Genomic DNA, 18,122 nt, shown 5'->3' with positions numbered 1-18,122 from the left:
GTTGACCTTGTACTGTAAACGAGGTTCTTGTAAACAGAGCCGTTCCAAACTTTGGGGTGGCTGTGTCTTTTTGATTTTAATTTCCCTAAGCTATAGGACCATAAGTGGAAGTGCCCTAGGTTCTGTTGCTTTGTTTTTTAGATGTTTCAGGAAACACCATACACTTCTCCCGAGTGGTTGTTGGCAATTTACATCCCGCCCATCAGCATAACAAGGCTCCCAGTTCTCCATGGCCTGTCCTGCCTTTCTGGATTTTACACTTTTTTCAGATGGCCCTTTTGACCGGGGGGAAGTGAGACTTCATTGTAGTGCAGATTTCCTTTGCAAGCTTGCTTGGTTGGCCAAAAAGGGCGTATGCGTTTTTTCCTGAATATATTCAGGAAAAAATGCATACGCCCTTTTTGGCCAAGTGCATCATTGTGGACGTTCTGCCTCTTTTCCTATGCTTTCAATGCAATTCCAGTCTACCTCCTGAAATCGATTTCCTGCAATTCTGCCCCGCTTTCAAGTCCTCTTGGCAGCCTTACTTCAGTATATTTTTGGACGATAGCTGTCATTTATAACTCTGCAGGTTTGTGAATTACAGTGCCCCTGAGCTCCTTTCTTCAACTCGGTTTCTTTTGAGCTGGCCGCAACACCGCAGGATGGCTTCAGGCCCTAATCTGGTTCCGGTACGGCACGCTGAGCCTTTGGTTATTTCTTCTTCCTGGTGGGAAATGAGAGTTAAATTTGCCCGTCCAGACACCTCCAGCTAGCCTCTCATTGGTTCTCGCTATTCCTGTTCATCTTCCGCAGAAATTGCAAACTGTGCCAAACAGGAGGTTAAAGGCGCTGACTCTCCAAGTGGGGAGAGTGTTAGTAAAGCGTCTGGAATGTTGCACCCGAGTACCAGGGGAGGAAAACTGAGACATATTTGAACACGTCTCCCGTTCACATGGTTGATCATACTCTGGGTTCCACATGCATGTTTTAGCTGAAGGAAGAATACCTTAAACCTGGAGAGTTGAGACCCGTGTAATGGGTACCATGCAATATGACTTCAAAGGGTCTTCATTTGCTCACCGAACCTCTCCAATCCTATCACTGCTGCGTTTATGCCCCTGTACACATGCTTGATTCTCTTTTGGAGACATAGCAATCCATAGGTTTTACGATACTTACTAGTCAGGTACATTCTTAGGCGTTTAATATGCGGTGTTGAGTCCATTTCGTTGAGCAAGGAGTAGCTCTTGTCTATTCCATATTTGACTTAAGGAACTTTATCTGTGCTCATTTCAATCTCTGGTTTTATGCAGCACCCCAACTCACCTTTACCCTTAAGCAAGCATAAGTTGGTTTTCTAAATTTGAGACCCTGTTCTGTTCTGTAATTCAGTTCCTGTGTAGCCAAGTTTACATTCCGTGTATTACTGATATCTTATGATGTTTCTTTTTCTGTGTGACTTACTTCAGTTAGAATCATCATACCTGAATCCACTCATTGTGCTGCTAAGGGCCTGATGACACAGATTTCATTGCTGAGTGATATTGCTTTGTAAGTAAATACCACAACTTCTTTATCCATTTTTCACTTTCTGCGATGTTGAACTTGTACTGTAAACGAGGTTCTTGTAAACAGAGCCGTTCCAAACTTTGGGGTGGCTGTGTCTTTTTGATTTTAATTTCCCTAAGCTATAGGACCATAAGTGGCAGTGCCCTAGGCTCTCTTGCTTTGTTTTTTAGATGTTTCAGGAAACACCATACACTTCTCCCGAGTGTCTGTTGGCAATTTACATCCCGCCCATCAGCATAACAAGGCTCCCAGTTCTCCATGGCCTGTCCTGCCTTTCTGGATTTTACACTTTTTTCAGATGGCCCTTTTGACCGGGGGGAAGTGAGACTTCATTGTAGTGCAGATTTCCTTTGCAAGCTTGCTTGGTTGGCCAAAAAGTGCGTATGCGTTTTTTCCTGAATATATTCAGGAAAAAACGCATACGCCCTTTTTGGCCAAGTGCATCATTGTGGACGTTCTGCCTCTTTTCCTATGCTTTCAATGCAATTTCAGTCTACCTCCTGAAATCGGTTTCCTGCAATTCTGCCCCGCTTTCAAGTCCTCTTGGCAGCCTTACTTCAGTCTATTTTTGGACGATAGCTGTCATTTATAACTCTGCAGGTTTGTGAATTACAGTGCCCCTGAGCTCCTTTCTTCAACTCGCTTTCTTGTGACCTGGCCGCAACACCGCAGGATGGCTTCAGGCCCTAATCTGGTTCTGACGCGGCACGCTGAGCCTTTGGTTATTTCCTCCTCCTGGTGGGAAATGAGAGTTAAATTTGCCCGTCCAGACACCTCCAGCTAGCCTCTCATTGGTTCTCGCTATTCCTGTTCATCTTCCGCAGAAATTGCAAACTGTGCCAAACAGGAGGTTAAAGGCACTGACTCTCCAAGTGGGGAGAGTGTTAGTAAAGCGTCTGGAATGTTGCACCCGAGTACCAGGGGAGGAAAACTGAGACATATTTGAACACGTCTCCCGATCACATGGTTGATCATACTCTGGGTTCCACATGCATGTTTTAGCTGAAGGAAGAATACCTAAAACCTGGGTAGTTGAAACCCGTGGAATGGGTACCTTGCAATATGACTTCAAAGGGTCTTCATTTGCTCACCGAATCTCTCCAATCCTATCACTGCTGCGTTTATGCCCCTGTACACATGCTTGATTCTCTTTCGGAGACATAGCAATCTATAGGTTTTAAGATACTTACTAGTCAGGTACATTCTTAGGCGTGTAATATGCGGTGTTGAGTCCATTTCGTTGAGCAAGGAGTAGCTCTTGTCTATTCCATATTTGGCTTAAGGAACTTTATCTGTGCTCATTTCAATCTCTGGTTTTATGCAGCACCCCAACTCACCTTTACCCTTAAGCAAGCATAAGTTGGTTTTCTAAATTTGAAACCCTGTTCTGTTCTGTAATTCAGTTCCTGTGTAGCCAAGTTTACATTCCGTGTATTACTGATATCTTATGATGTTTCTTTTTCTGTGTGACTTATTTCAGTTAGAATCATCATACCTGAATGAACTCATTGTGCTGCTAAGGGCCTGATGACACAGATTTCATTGCTGAGTGATATTGCTTTGTAACTAAATACCACAACTTCTTTATCCATTTTTCACTTTCTGCGATGTTGAACTTGTACTGTAAACGAGGTTCTTGTAAACAGAGCCGTTCCAAACTTTGGGGTGGCTGTGTCTTTTTGATTTTAATTTCCCTAAGCTATAGGACCATAAGTGGAAGTGCCCTAGGTTCTGTTGCTTTGTTTTTTAGATGTTTCAGGAAACACCATACACTTCTCCCAAGTGTCTTTTGGCAATTTACATCCCGCCCATCAGCATAACAAGGCTCCCAGTTCTCCATGGCCTGTCCTGCCTTTCTGGATTTTACACTTTTTTCAGATGGCCCTTTTGACCGGGGGGAAGTGAGACTTCATTGTAGTGCAGATTTCCTTTGCAAGCTTGCTTGATTGGCCAAAAAGAGCGTATGCGTTTTTTCCTGAATATATTCAGGAAAAAACGCATACGCCCTTTTTGGCCAAGTGCATCATTGTGGACGTTCTGCCTCTTTTCCTATGCTTTCAATGCAATTCCAGTCTACCTCCTGAAATCGGTTTCCTGCAATTCTGCCCCGCTTTCAAGTCCTCTTGGCAGCCTTACTTCAGTCTATTTTTGGACAATAGCTGTCATTTATAACTCTGCAGGTTTGTGAATTACAGTGCCCCTGAGCTCCTTTCTTCAACTCGCTTTCTTTTGAGCTGGCCACAACACCGCAGGATGGCTTCAGGCCCTAATCTGGTTCCGGTACGGCACGCTGAGCCTTTGGTTATTTCCTCTTCCTGGTGGGAAATGAGAGTTAAATTTGCCCGTCCAGACACCTCCAGCTAGCCTCTCATTGGTTCTCGCTATTCCTGTTCATCTTCCGCAGAAATTGCAAACTGTGCCAAACAGGAGGTTAAAGGCGCTGACTCTCCAAGTGGGGAGAGTGTTAGTAAAGCGTCTGGAATGTTGCACCCGAGTACCAGGGGAGGAAAACTGAGACATATTTGAACACGTCTCCCGATCACATGGTTGATCATACTCTGGGTTCCACATGCATGTTTTAGCTGAAGGAAGAATACCTTAAACCTGGAGAGTTGAGACCCGTGTAATGGGTACCATGCAATATGACTTCAAAGGGTCTTCATTTGCTCACCGAACCTCTCCAATCCTATCACTGCTGCGTTTATTCCCCTGAACACACGCTTGATTCTCTTTTGGAGACATAGCAATCCATAGGTTTTAAGATACTTACTAGTCAGGTACATTCTTAGGGGTTTAATATGGGGTTTTGAGTCCATTTCGTTGAGCAAGGAGTAGCTCTTGTCTATTCCATATTTGGCTTAAGGAACTTTATCTGTGCTCATTTCAATCTCTGGTTTTATGCAGCAACCCAACTCACCTTTCCCCTTAAGCAAGCATAAGTTGGTTTTCTAAATTTGAGACCCTGTTCTGTTTTGGAATGCAGTTCCTGTGTAGCCAAGTTTACATTCCGTGTATTAGTGATATCTTATGTTGTTTCTTTTTCTGTGTGACTTATTTCAGTTAGAATCATCATACCTGAATCCACTCATTGTGCTGCTAAGGGCCTGATGACACAGATTTCATTGCTGAGTGATATTGCTTTGTAAGTAAATACCACAACTTCTTTATCCATTTTTCACTTTCTGCGATGTTGAACTTGTACTGTAAACGAGGTTCTTGTAAACAGAGGCGTCCCAAACTTTGGGGTGGCTGTGTCTTTTTGATTTTAATTTCCCTAAGCTATAGGACCATAAGTGGCAGTGCCCTAGGCTATGTTGCTTTGTTTTTTAGATGTTTCAGGAAACAGCATACACTTCTCCCGAGTGTCTGTTGGCAATTTACATCCCGCCCATCAGCATAACAAGGCTCCCAGTTCTCCATGGCCTGTCCTGCCTTTCTGGATTTTACACTTTTTTCAGATGGCCCTTTTGACCGGGGGGAAGTGAGACTTCAGTGTAGTGCAGATTTCCTTTGCAAGCTTGCTTGGTTGGCCAAAAAGGGCGTATGCGTTTTTTCCTGAATATATTCAGGAAAAAACGCATACGCCCTTTTTGGCCAAGTGCATCATTGTGGACGTTCTGCCTCTTTTCCTATGCTTTCAATGCAATTTCAGTCTACCTCCTGAAATCGGTTTCCTGCAATTCTGCCCCGCTTTCAAGTCCTCTTGGCAGCCTTACTTCAGTCTATTTTTGGACGATAGCTGTCATTTATAACTCTGCAGGTTTGTGAATTACAGTGCCCCTGAGCTCCTTTCTTCAGCTCGCTTTCTTGTGACCTGGCCGCAACACCGCAGGATGGCTTCAGGCCCTAATCTGGTTCTGGCACGGCACGCTGAGCCTTTTGTTATTTCTTCCTCCTAGTGGGAAATGACAGTTAAATTTGCCCGTCCAGACACCTCCAGCTAGCCTCTCATTGGTTCTCGCTATTCCTGTTCATCTTCCACAGAAATTGCAAACTGTGCCAAACAGGAGGTTAAAGGCGCTGACTCTCCAAGTGGGGAGAGTGTTAGTAAAGCGTCTGGAATGTTGCACCCGAGTACCAGGGGAGGAAAACTGAGACATATTTGAACACGTCTCCCGATCACATGGTTGATCATACTCTGGGTTCCACATGCATGTTTTAGCTGAAGGAAGAATACCTAAAACCTGGGTAGTTGAAACCCGTGGAATGGGTACCATGCAATATGACTTCAAAGGGTCTTCATTTGCTCACCGAACCTCTCCAATCCTATCACTGCTGTGTTTATGCCCCTGTACACATGCTTGATTCTCTTTCGGAGACATAGCAATCTATAGGTTTTAAGATACTTACTAGTCAGGTACATTCTTAGGCATTTAATATGCGGTGTTGAGTCCATTTCGTTGAGCAAGGAGTAGCTCTTGTCTATTCCATATTTGGCTTAAGGAACTTTATCTGTGCTCATTTCAATCTCTGGTTTTATGCAGCACCCCAACTCACCTTTACCCTTAAGCAAGCATAAGTTGGTTTTCTAAATTTGAGACCCTGTTCTGTTCTGTAATTCAGTTCCTGTGTAGCCAAGTTTACATTCCGTGTATTACTGATATCTTATGATGTTTCTTTTTCTGTGTGACTTATTTCAGTTAGAATCATCATACCTGAATCCACTCATTGTGCTGCTAAGGGCCTTGTGACACAGATTTCATTGCTGAGTGATATTGCTTTGTAAGTAAATACCACAACTTCTTTATCCATTTTTCACTTTCTGCGATGTTGAACTTGTACTGTAAACGAGGTTCTTGTAAACAGAGCCGTTCCAAACTTTGGGGTGGCTGTGTCTTTTTGATTTTAATTTCCCTAAGCTATAGGACCATAAGTGGAAGTGCCCTAGGTTCTGTTGCTTTGTTTTTTAGATGTTTCAGGAAACACCATACACTTCTCCCGAGTGTCTGTTGGCAATTTACATCACGCCCATCAGCATAACAAGGCTCCCAGTTCTCCATGGCCTGTCCTGCCTTTCTGGATTTTACACTTTTTTCAGATGGCCCTTTTGACCGGGGGGAAGTGAGACTTCATTGTAGTGCAGATTTCCTTTGCAAGCTTGCTTGGTTGGCCAAAAAGGGCGTATGCGTTTTTTCCTGAATATATTCAGGAAAAAACGCATACGCCCTTTTTGGCCAAGTGCATCATTGTGGACGTTCTGTCTCTTTTCCTATGCTTTCAATACAATTCCAGTCTACCTCCTGAAATCGGTTTCCTGCAATTCTGCCCCGCTTTCAAGTCCTCTTGGCAGCCTTACTTCAGTCTATTTTTGGACGATAGCTGTCATTTATAACTCTGCAGGTTTGTGAATTACAGTGCCCCTGAGCTCCTTTCTTCAACTCGCTTTCTTGTGACCTGGCCGCAACACCGCAGGATGGCTTCAGGCCCTAATCTGGTTCCGGTACGGCACGCTGAGCCTTTGGTTATTTCCTCTTCCTGTTGGGAAATGAGAGTTAAATTTGCCCGTCCAGACACCTCCAGCTAGCCTCTCATTGGTTCTCGCTATTCCTGTTCATCTTCCGCAGAAATTGCAAACTGTGCCAAACAGGAGGTTAAAGGCGCTGACTCTCCAAGTGGGGAGAGTGTTAGTAAAGCGTCTGGAATGTTGCACCCGAGTACCAGGGGAGGAAAACTGAGACATATTTGAACACGTCTCCCGATCACATGGTTGATCATACTCTGGGTTCCAGATGCATGTTTTAGCTGAAGGAAGAATACCTTAAACCTGGGTAGTTGAAACCCGTGGAATGGGTACCATGCAATATGACTTCAAAGGGTCTTCATTTGCTCACCGAACCTCTCCAATCCTATCACTGCTGCGTTTATGCCCCTGTACACATGCTTGATTCTCTTTTGGAGACATAGCAATCCATAGGTTTTAAGATACTTACTAGTCAGGTACATTCTTAGGCATTTAATATGCGGTGTTGAGTCCATTTCGTTGAGCAAGGAGTAGCTCTTGTCTATTCCATATTTGGCTTAAGGAACTTTATCTGTGCTCATTTCAATCTCTGGTTTTATGCAGCAACCCAACTCACCTTTCCCCTTAAGCAAGCATAAGTTGGTTTTCTAAATTTGAGACACTGTTCTGTTTTGGAATTCAGTTCCTGTGTAGCCAAGTTTACATTCCGTGTATTAGTGATATCTTATGATGTTTCTTTTTCTGTGTGACTTATTTCAGTTAGAATCATCATACCTGAATCTACTTATTATGCTGCTACGGGCCTGATGACATAGATTTCATTTCTGAGTGATACTGCATTGTACGTAAGTACCACAAGTTCTTTATCCATTTTTCACTTTCTGCGATGTTGAACTTGTACTGTAAACGAGGTTCTTGTAAACAGAGCCGTTCCAAACTTTCGGGTGGCTGTGTCTTTTTGATTTTAATTTCCCTAAGCTATAGGACCATAAGTGGAAGTGCCCTAGGCTCTGTTGCTTTGTTTTTTAGATGTTTCAGGAAACACCATACACTTCTCCCAAGTGTCTGTTGGCAATTTACATCCCGCCCATCAGCATAACAAGGCTCCCAGTTCTCAATGGCCTGTTGCCTTTCTGGATTTTACACTTTTTTCAGATGGCCCTTTTGACCGGGGGGAAGTGAGACTTCATTGTAGTGCAGATTTCCTTTGCAAGCTTGCTTGGTTGGCCAAAAAGTGCGTATGCGTTTTTTCCTGAATATATTCAGGAAAAAACGCATACGCCCTTTTTGGCCAAGTGCATCATTGTGGACGTTCTGCCTCTTTTCCTATGCTTTCAATGCAATTCCAGTCTACCTCCTGAAATCGGTTCCCTGCAATTCTGCCCCGCTTTCAAGTCCTCTTGGCAGCCTTACTTCAGTCTATTTTTGGACGATAGCTGTCATTTATAACTCTGCAGGTTTGTGAATTACAGTGCCCCTGAGCTCCTTTCTTCAACTCGCTTTCTTGTGACCTGGCCGCAACACCGCAGGATGGCTTCAGGCCCTAATCTGGTTCCGGCATGGCACGCTGAGCCTTTGGTTATTTCCTCTTCCTGGTGGGAAATGAGAGTTAAATTTGCCCGTCCAGACACCTCCAGCTAGTCTCTCATTGGTTCTCGCTATTCCTGTTCATCTTCCGCAGAAATTGCAAACTGGGCCAAACAGGAGGTTAAAGGCGCTGACTCTCCAAGTGGGGAGAGTGTTAGTAAAGCGTCTGGAATGTTGCACCCGAGTACCAGGGGAGGAAAACTGAGACATATTTGAACACGTCTCCCGTTCACATGGTTGATCATACTTGGGTTCCACATGCATGTTTTAGCTGAAGGAAGAATACCTTAAACCTGGAGAGTTAAGACCCGTGTAATGGGTACCATGCAATATGACTTCAAAGGGTCTTCATTTGCTCACCGAACCTCTCCAATCCTATCACTGCTGCGTTTATGCCCCTGTACACATGCTTGATTCTCTTTCGGAGACATAGCAATCCATAGGTTTTAAGATACTTACTAGTCAGGTACATTCTTAGGCGTTTAATATGCGGTGTTGAGTCCATTTCATTGAGCAAGGAGTAGCTCTTGTCTATTCCATATTTGACTTAAGGAACTTTATCTGTGCTCATTTCAATCTCTGGTTTTATGCAGCACCCCAACTCACCTTTACCCTTAAGCAAGCATAAGTTGGTTTTCTTAATTTGAGACCCTGTTCTGTTCTGTAATTCAGTTCCTGTGTAGCCAAGTTTCCATTCCGTGTATTACTGATATCTTATGATGTTTCTTTTTCTGTGTGACTTATTTCAGTTAGAATCATCATACCTGAATCCACTCATTGTGCTGCTAAGGGCCTGATGACACAGATTTCATTGCTGAGTGATATTGCTTTGTAAGTAAATACCACAACTTCTTTATCCATTTTTCACTTTCTGCGATGTTGAACTTGTACTGTAAACGAGGTTCTTGTAAACAGAGGCGTCCCAAACTTTGGGGTGGCTGTGTCTTTTTGATTTTAATTTCCCTAAGCTATAGGACCATAAGTGGCAGTGCCCTAGGCTCTGTTGCTTTGTTTTTTAGATGTTTCAGGAAACACCATACACTTCTCCCGAGTGTCTGTTGGCAATTTACATCCCGCCCATCAGCATAACAAGGCTCCCAGTTCTCCATGGCCTGTCCTGCCTTTCTGGATTTTACACTTTTTTCAGATGGCCCTTTTGACCGGGAGGAAGTGAGACTTCATTGTAGTGCAGATTTCCTTTGCAAGCTTGCTTGGTTGGCCAAAAAGGGCGTATGCGTTTTTTCCTGAATATATTCAGGAAAAAACGCATACGCCCTTTTTGGCCAAGTGCATCATTGTGGACGTTCTGCCTCTTTTCCTATGCTTTCAGTGCAATTCCAGTCTACCTCCTGAAATCGGTTTCCTGCAATTCTGCCCCGCTTTCAAGTCCTCTTGGCAGCCTTACTTCAGTCTATTTTTGGACGATAGCTGTCATTTATAACTCTGCAGGTTTGTGAATTACAGTGCCCCTGAGCTCCTTTCTTCAACTTGCTTTCTTGTGACCTGGCCGCAACACCGCAGGATGGCTTCAGGCCCTAATCTGGTTCCGGCCCGGCATGCTGAGCCTTTGGTTAATTCCTCTTCCTGGTGGGAAATGAGAGTTAAATTTGCCCGTCCAGACACCTCCAGCTAGCCTCTCATTGGTTCTCGCTATTCCTGTTCATCTTCCGCAGAAATTGCAAACTGGGCCAAACAGGAGGTTAAAGGGACTGACTCTCCAAGTGGGGAGAGTGTTAGTAAAGCGTCTGGAATGTTGCACCCGAGTACCAGGGGAGGAAAACTGAGACATATTTGAACACGTCTCCCGTTCACATGGTTGATCATACTTGGGTTCCACATGCATGTTTTAGCTGAAGGAAGAATACCTAAAACCTGGGTAGTTGAAACCCGTGGAATGGGTAACATGCAATATGACTTCAAAGGGTCTTCATTTGCTCACCGAACCTCTCCAATCCTATCACTGCTGCGTTTATGCCCCTGTACACATGCTTGATTCTCTTTCGGAGACATAGCAATCCATAGGTTTTAAGATACTTACTAGTCAGGTACATTCTTAGGCGTTTAATATGGGGTGTTGAGTCCATTTCGTTGAGCAAGGAGTAGCACTTGTCTAGTCCATATTTGGCTTAAGGAACTTTATCTGTGCTCATTTCAATCTCTGGTTTTATGCAGCACCCCAACTCACCTTTCCCCTTAAGCAAGCATAAGTTGGTTTTCTAAATTTGAGAACCTGTTCTGTTTTGGAATGCAGTTCCTGTGTAGCCAAGTTTACATTCCGTGTATTACTGATATCTTATGATGTTTCTTTTTCTGTGTGACTTATTTCAGTTAGAATCATCGTACCTGAATCCACTCATTATGCTGCTACGGGCCTGATGACATAGATTTCATTGCTGAGTGATACTGCATTGTACATAAGTACCACAACTTCTTTATCCATTTTTCACTTTCTGCGATGTTGAACTTGTACTGTAAACGAGGTTCTTGTAAACAGAGGCGTCCCAAACTTTGGGGTGGCTGTGTCTTTTGATTTTAATTTCCCTAAGCTATAGGACCATAAGTGGCAGTGCCCTGGGCTCTGTTGCTTTGTTTTTTAGATGTTTCAGGAAACACCATACACTTCTCCCGAGTGTCTGTTGGCAATTTACATCCCGCCCATCAGCATAACAAGGCTCCCAGTTCTCCATGGCCTGTCCTGCCTTTCTGGATTTTACACTTTTTTCAGATGGCCCTTTTGACCGGGGGGAAGTGAGACTTCATTGTAGTGCAGATTTCCTTTGCAAGCTTGCTTGGTTGGCCAAAAAGGGCGTATGCGTTTTTTCCTGAATATATTCAGGAAAAAACGCATACGCCCTTTTTGGCCAAGTGCATCATTGTGGACGTTCTGCCTCTTTTCCTATGCTTTCAATGCAATTCCAGTCTACCTCCTGAAATCGGTTTCCTGCAATTCTGCCCCGCTTTCAAGTCCTCTTGGCAGCCTTACTTCAGTCTATTTTTGGACGATAGCTGTCATTTATAACTCTGCAGGTTTGTGAATTACAGTGCCCCTGAGCTCCTTTCTTCAACTCGCTTTCTTGTGACCTGGCCGCAATACGGCAGGATGGCTTCAGGCCCTAATCTGGTTCTGGCATGGCACGCTGAGCCTTTGGTTAATTCCTCTTCCTGGTAGGAAATGAGAGTTAAATTTGCCCGTCCAGACACCTCCAGCTAGTCTCCATTGGTTCTCGCTATTCCTGTTCATCTTCCGCAGAAATTGCAAACTGGGCCAAACAGGAGGTTAAAGGCGCTGACTCTCCAAGTGGGGAGAGTGTTAGTAAAGCGTCTGGAATGTTGCACCCGAGTACCAGGGGAGGAAAACTGAGACATATTTGAACACGTCTCCCGTTCACATGGTTGATCATACTTCGGTTCCTCATGCATGTTTTAGCTGAAGGAAGAATACCTTAAACCTGGAGAGTTGAGACCCGTGGAATGGGTACCATGCAATATGACTTCAAAGGGTCTTCATTTGCTCACCGAACCTCTCCAATCCTATCACTGCTGCGTTTATGCCCCTGTACACATGCTTGATTCTCTTTCGGAGACATAGCAATCCATAGGTTTTAAGATACTTACTAGTCAGGTACATTCTTAGGCGTTTAATATGCGGTGTTGAGTCCATTTCGTTGAGCAAGGAGTAGCTCTTGTCTATTCCATATTTGACTTAAGGAACTTTATCTGTGCTCATTTCAATCTCTGGTTTTATGCAGCACCCCAACTCACCTTTCCCCTTAAGCAAGCATAAGTTGGTTTTCTAAATTTGAGACCCTGTTCTGTTCTGTAATTCAGTTCCTGTGTAGCCAAGTTTACATTCCGTGTATTACTGATATCTTATGATGTTTCTTTTTCTGTGTGACTTATTTCAGTTAGAATCATCATACCTGAATCCACTCATTGTGATGCTAAGGGCCTGATGACACAGATTTCATTGCTGAGTGATATTGCTTTGTAAGTAAATACCACAACTTCTTTATCCATTTTTCACTTTCTGCGATGTTGAACTTGTACTGTAAACGAGGTTCTTGTAAACAGAGCCGTTCCAAACTTTGGGGTGGCTGTGTCTTTTTGATTTTAATTTCCCTAAGCTATAGGACCATAAGTGGAAGTGCCCTAGGTTCTGTTGCTTTGTTTTTTAGATGTTTCAGGAAACACCATACACTTCTCCCGAGTGGTTGTTGGCAATTTACATCCCGCCCATCAGCATAACAAGGCTCCCAGTTCTCCATGGCCTGTCCTGCCTTTCTGGATTTTACACTTTTTTCAGATGGCCCTTTTGACCGGGGGGAAGTGAGACTTCATTGTAGTGCAGATTTCCTTTGCAAGCTTGCTTGGTTGGCCAAAAAGGGCGTATGCGTTTTTTCCTGAATGTATTCAGGAAAAAACGCATACGCCCTTTTTCGCCAAGTGCATCATTGTGGACGTTCTGCCTCTTTTCCTATGCTTTCAATGCAATTCCAGTCTACCTCCTGAAATCGGTTTCCTGCAATTCTGCCCCGCTTTCAAGTCCTCTTGGCAGCCTTAGTTCAGTCTATTTTTGGACGATAGCTGTCATTTATAACTCTGCAGGTTTGTGAATTACAGTGCCCCTGAGCTCCTTTCTTCAACTCGCTTTCTTGTGACCTGGCCGCAACACCTCAGGATGGCTTCAGGCCCTAATCTGGTTCCGGTACGGCATGCTGAGCCTTTGGTTATTTCCTCTTCTTGGTGGGAAATGAGAGTTAAATTTGCCCGTCCAGACACCTCCAGCTAGCGTCTCATTGGTTCTCGCTATTCCTGTTCATCTTCCGCAGAAATTGCAAACTGGGCCAAACAGGAGGTTAAAGGCGCTGACTCTCCAAGTGGGGAGAGTGTTAGTAAAGCGTCTGGAATGTTGCACCCGAGTACCAGGGGAGGAAAACTGAGACATATTTGAACACGTCTCCCGTTCACATGGTTGATCATACTTGGGTTCCACATGCATGTTTTAGCTGAAGGAAGAATACCTTAAACCTGGAGAGTTGAGACCCGTGGAATGGGTACCATGCAATATGACTTCAAAGGGTCTTCATTTGCTCACCGAACCTCTCCAATCCTATCACTGCTGCGTTTATGCCCCTGTACACATGCTTGATTCTCTTTCGGAGACATAGCAATCCATAGGTTTTAAGATACTTACTAGTCAGGTACATTCTTAGGCGTTTAATATGGGGTGTTGAGTCCATTTCGTTGAGCAAGGAGTAGCTCTTGTCTATTCCATATTTGACTTAAGGAACTTTATCTGTGCTCATTTCAATCTCTGGTTTTATGCAGCACCCCAACTCACCTTTACCCTTAAGCAAGCATAAGTTGGTTTTCTAAATTTGAGACCCTGTTCTGTTCTGTAATTCAGTTCCTGTGTAGCCAAGTTTACATTCCGTGTATTACTGATATCTTATGATGTTTCTTTTTCTGTGTGACTTACTTCATTTAGAATCATCATACCTGAATCCACTCATTGTGCTGCTAAGGGCCTGATGACACAGATTTCATTGCTGAGTGATATTGCTTTGTAAGTAAATACCACAACTTCTTTATCCATTTTTCACTTTCTGCGATGTTGAACTTGTACTGTAAACGAGGTTCTTGTAAACAGAGGCGTCCCAAACTTTGGGGTGGCTGTGTCTTTTTGATTTTAATTTCCCTAAGCTATAGGACCATAAGTGGAAGTGCCCTAGGTTCTGTTGCTTTGTTTTTTAGATGTTTCAGGAAACACCATACACTTCTCCCGAGTGGTTGTTGGCAATTTACATCCCGCCCATCAGCATAACAAGGCTCCCAGTTCTCCATGGCCTGTCCTGCCTTTCTGGATTTTACACTTTTTTCAGATGGCCCTTTTGACCGGGGGGAAGTGAGACTTCATTGTAGTGCAGATTTCCTTTGCAAGCTTGCTTGGTTGGCCAAAAAGGGCGTATGCGTTTTTTCCTGAATATATTCAGGAAAAAACGCATATGCCCTTTTTGGCCAAGTGCATCATTGTGGACGTTCTGCCTCTTTTCCTATGCTTTCAATGCAATTCCAGTCTACCTCCTGAAATCGGTTTCCTGCAATTCTGCCCCGCTTTCAAGTCCTCTTGGCAGCCTTACTTCAGTCTATTTTTGGACGATAGCTGTCATTTATAACTCTGCAGGTTTGTGAATTACAGTGCCCCTGAGCTCCTTTCTTCAACTCGCTTTCTTGTGACCTGGCCGCAACACCGCAGGATGTCTTCAGGCCCTAATCTGGTTCCGGTCCGGCATGCTGAGCCTTTGGTTAATTCCTCTTCCTGGTGGGAAATGAGAGTTAAATTTGCCCGTCCAGACACCTCCAGCTAGCCTCTCATTGGTTCTCGCTATTCCTGTTCATCTTCCGCAGAAATTGCAAACTGGGCCAAACAGGAGGTTAAAGGGACTGACTCTCCAAGTGGGGAGAGTGTTAGTAAAGCGTCAGGAATGTTGCACCCGAGTACCAGGGGAGGAAAACTGAGACATATTTGAACACGTCTCCCGATCACATGGTTGATCATACTCTAGGTTCCACATGCATGTTTTAGCTGAAGGAAGAATACCTTAAACCTGGGTAGTTGAAACCCGTGGAATGGGTACCATGCAATATGACTTCAAAGGGTCTTCATTTGCTCACCGAACCTCTCCAATCCTATCACTGCTGTGTTTATGCCCCTGTACACATGCTTGATTTTCTTTCGGAGACATAGCAATCCATAGGTTTTAAGATACTTACTAGTCAGGTACATTCTTAGGCGTTTAATATGCGGTGTTGAGTCCATTTCGTTGAGCAAGGAGTAGCTCTTGTCTATTCCATATTTGACTTAAGGAACTTTATCTGTGCTCATTTCAATCTCTGGTTTTATGCAGCACCCCAACTCACCTTTCCCCTTAAGCAAGCATAAGTTGGTTTTCTAAATTTGAGACCCTGTTCTGTTCTGTAATTCAGTTCCTGTGTAGCCAAGTTTACATTCCGTGTATTACTGATATCTTATGATGTTTCTTTTTCTGTGTGACTTATTTCAGTTAGAATCATCATACCTGAATCCACTCATTGTGATGCTAAGGGCCTGATGACACAGATTTCATTGCTGAGTGATATTGCTTTGTAAGTAAATACCACAACTTCTTTATCCATTTTTCACTTTCTGCGATGTTGAACTTGTACTGTAAACGAGGTTCTTGTAAACAGAGCCGTTCCAAACTTTGGGGTGGCTGTGTCTTTTTGATTTTAATTTCCCTAAGCTATAGGACCATAAGTGGAAGTGCCCTAGGTTCTGTTGCTTTGTTTTTTAGATGTTTCAGGAAACACCATACACTTCTCCCAAGTGGTTGTTGGCAATTTACATCCCGCCCATCAGCATAACAAGGCTCCCAGTTCTCCATGGCCTGTCCTGCCTTTCTGGATTTTACACTTTTTTCAGATGGCCCTTTTGACCGGGGGGAAGTGAGACTTCATTGTAGTGCAGATTTCCTTTGCAAGCTTGCTTGGTTGGCCAAAAAGGGCGTATGCGTTTTTTCCTGAATGTATTCAGGAAAAAACGCATACGCCCTTTTTCGCCAAGTGCATCATTGTGGACGTTCTGCCTCTTTTCCTATGCTTTCAATGCAATTCCATTCTACCTCCTGAAATCGGTTTCCTGCAATTCTGCCCCGCTTTCAAGTCCTCTTGGCAGCCTTACTTCAGTCTATTTTTGGACGATAGCTGTCATTTATAACTCTGCAGGTTTGTGAATTACAGTGCCCCTGAGCTCCTTTCTTCAACTCGCTTTCTTGTGACCTGGCCGCAACACCTCAGGATGGCTTCAGGCCCTAATCTGGTTCCGGTACGGCATGCTGAGCCTTTGGTTATTTCCTCTTCTTGGTGGGAAATGAGAGTTAAATTTGCCCGTCCAGACACCTCCAGCTAGCGTCTCATTGGTTCTCGCTATTCCTGTTCATCTTCCGCAGAAATTGCAAACTGGGCCAAACAGGAGGTTAAAGGCGCTGACTCTCCAAGTGGGGAGAGTGTTAGTAAAGCGTCTGGAATGTTGCACCCGAGTACCAGGGGAGGAAAACTGAGACATATTTGAACACGTCTCCCGTTCACATGGTTGATCATACTTGGGTTCCACATGCATGTTTTAGCTGAAGGAAGAATACCTTAAACCTGGAGAGTTGAGACCCGTGGAATGGGTACCATGCAATATGACTTCAAAGGGTCTTCATTTGCTCACCGAACCTCTCCAATCCTATCACTGCTGCGTTTATGCCCCTGTACACATGCTTGATTCTCTTTCGGAGACATAGCAATCCATAGGTTTTAAGATACTTACTAGTCAGGTACATTCTTAGGCGTTTAATATGGGGTGTTGAGTCCATTTCGTTGAGCAAGGAGTAGCTCTTGTCTATTCCATATTTGACTTAAGGAACTTTATCTGTGCTCATTTCAATCTCTGGTTTTATGCAGCACCCCAACTCACCTTTACCCTTAAGCAAGCATAAGTTGGTTTTCTAAATTTGAGACCCTGTTCTGTTCTGTAATTCAGTTCCTGTGTAGCCAAGTTTACATTCCGTGTATTACTGATATCTTATGATGTTTCTTTTTCTGTGTGACTTACTTCAGTTAGAATCATCATACCTGAATCCACTCATTGTGCTGCTAAGGGATTTGTGACACAGATTTCATTGCTGAGTGATATTGCTTTGTAAGTAAATACCACAACTTCTTTATCCATTTTTCACTTTCTGCGATGTTGAACTTGTACTGTAAACGAGGTTCTTGTAAACAGAGGCGTCCCAAACTTTGGGGTGGCTGTGTCTTTTTGATTTTAATTTCCCTAAGCTATAGGACCATAAGTGGCAGTGCCCTAGGCTCTGTTGCTTTGTTTTTTAGATGTTTCAGGAAACACCATACACTTCTCCCGAGTGTCTTTTGGCAATTTACATCCCGCCCATCAGCATAACAAGGCTCCCAGTTCTCCATGGCCTGTCCTGCCTTTCTGGATTTTACACTTTTTTCAGATGGCCCTTTTGACCGGGGGGAAGTGAGACTTCATTGTAGTGCAGATTTCCTTTGCAAGCTTGCTTGGTTGGCCAAAAAGGGCGTATGCGTTTTTTCCTGAATATATTCAGGAAAAAACGCATACGCCCTTTTTGGCCAAGTGCATCATTGTGGACGTTCTGCCTCTTTTCCTATGCTTTCAATGCAATTCCAGTCTACCTCCTGAAATCGGTTTCCTGCAATTCTGCCCCGCTTTCAAGTCCTCTTGGCAGCCTTAGTTCAGTATATTTTTGGACGATAGCTGTCATTTATAACTCTGCAGGTTTGTGAATTACAGTGCCCCTGAGCTCCTTTCTTCAACTCGCTTTCTTGTGACCTGGCCGCAACACGGCAGGATGGCTTCAGGCCCTAATCTGGTTCTGGCATGGCACGCTGAGCCTTTGGTTAATTCCTCTTCCTGGTAGGAAATGAGAGTTAAATTTGCCCGTCCAGACACCTCCAG

The 18,122-nt window shown here is 44.0% G+C and overlaps 1 long non-coding RNA gene across 9 annotated transcripts in view; it reads left to right on the top strand.

The window, feature by feature from the left end:
* LOC307181145 overlaps window positions 1-14,169 on the top strand; it is a 730,603-nt gene extending 716,434 nt beyond the window's left edge. For all 9 annotated transcript variants that reach the window (XR_013826009.1, XR_013826010.1, XR_013826011.1 and 6 more), the window contains one exon: window positions 14,088-14,169. This is a non-coding gene — a long non-coding RNA (uncharacterized lncRNA). The remainder of the gene's footprint in view (window positions 1-14,087) is intronic.
* The last annotated feature ends 3,953 nt before the right edge of the window (window positions 14,170-18,122 follow it).

This window comes from Stenella coeruleoalba (assembly GCF_951394435.1).
Source record: "Stenella coeruleoalba genome assembly, contig: scaffold_147, whole genome shotgun sequence".
In the NCBI taxonomy this organism is placed as follows: domain Eukaryota; kingdom Metazoa; phylum Chordata; class Mammalia; order Artiodactyla; family Delphinidae; genus Stenella; species Stenella coeruleoalba.
This window is presented reverse-complemented; position numbering and strand designations above follow the sequence as displayed.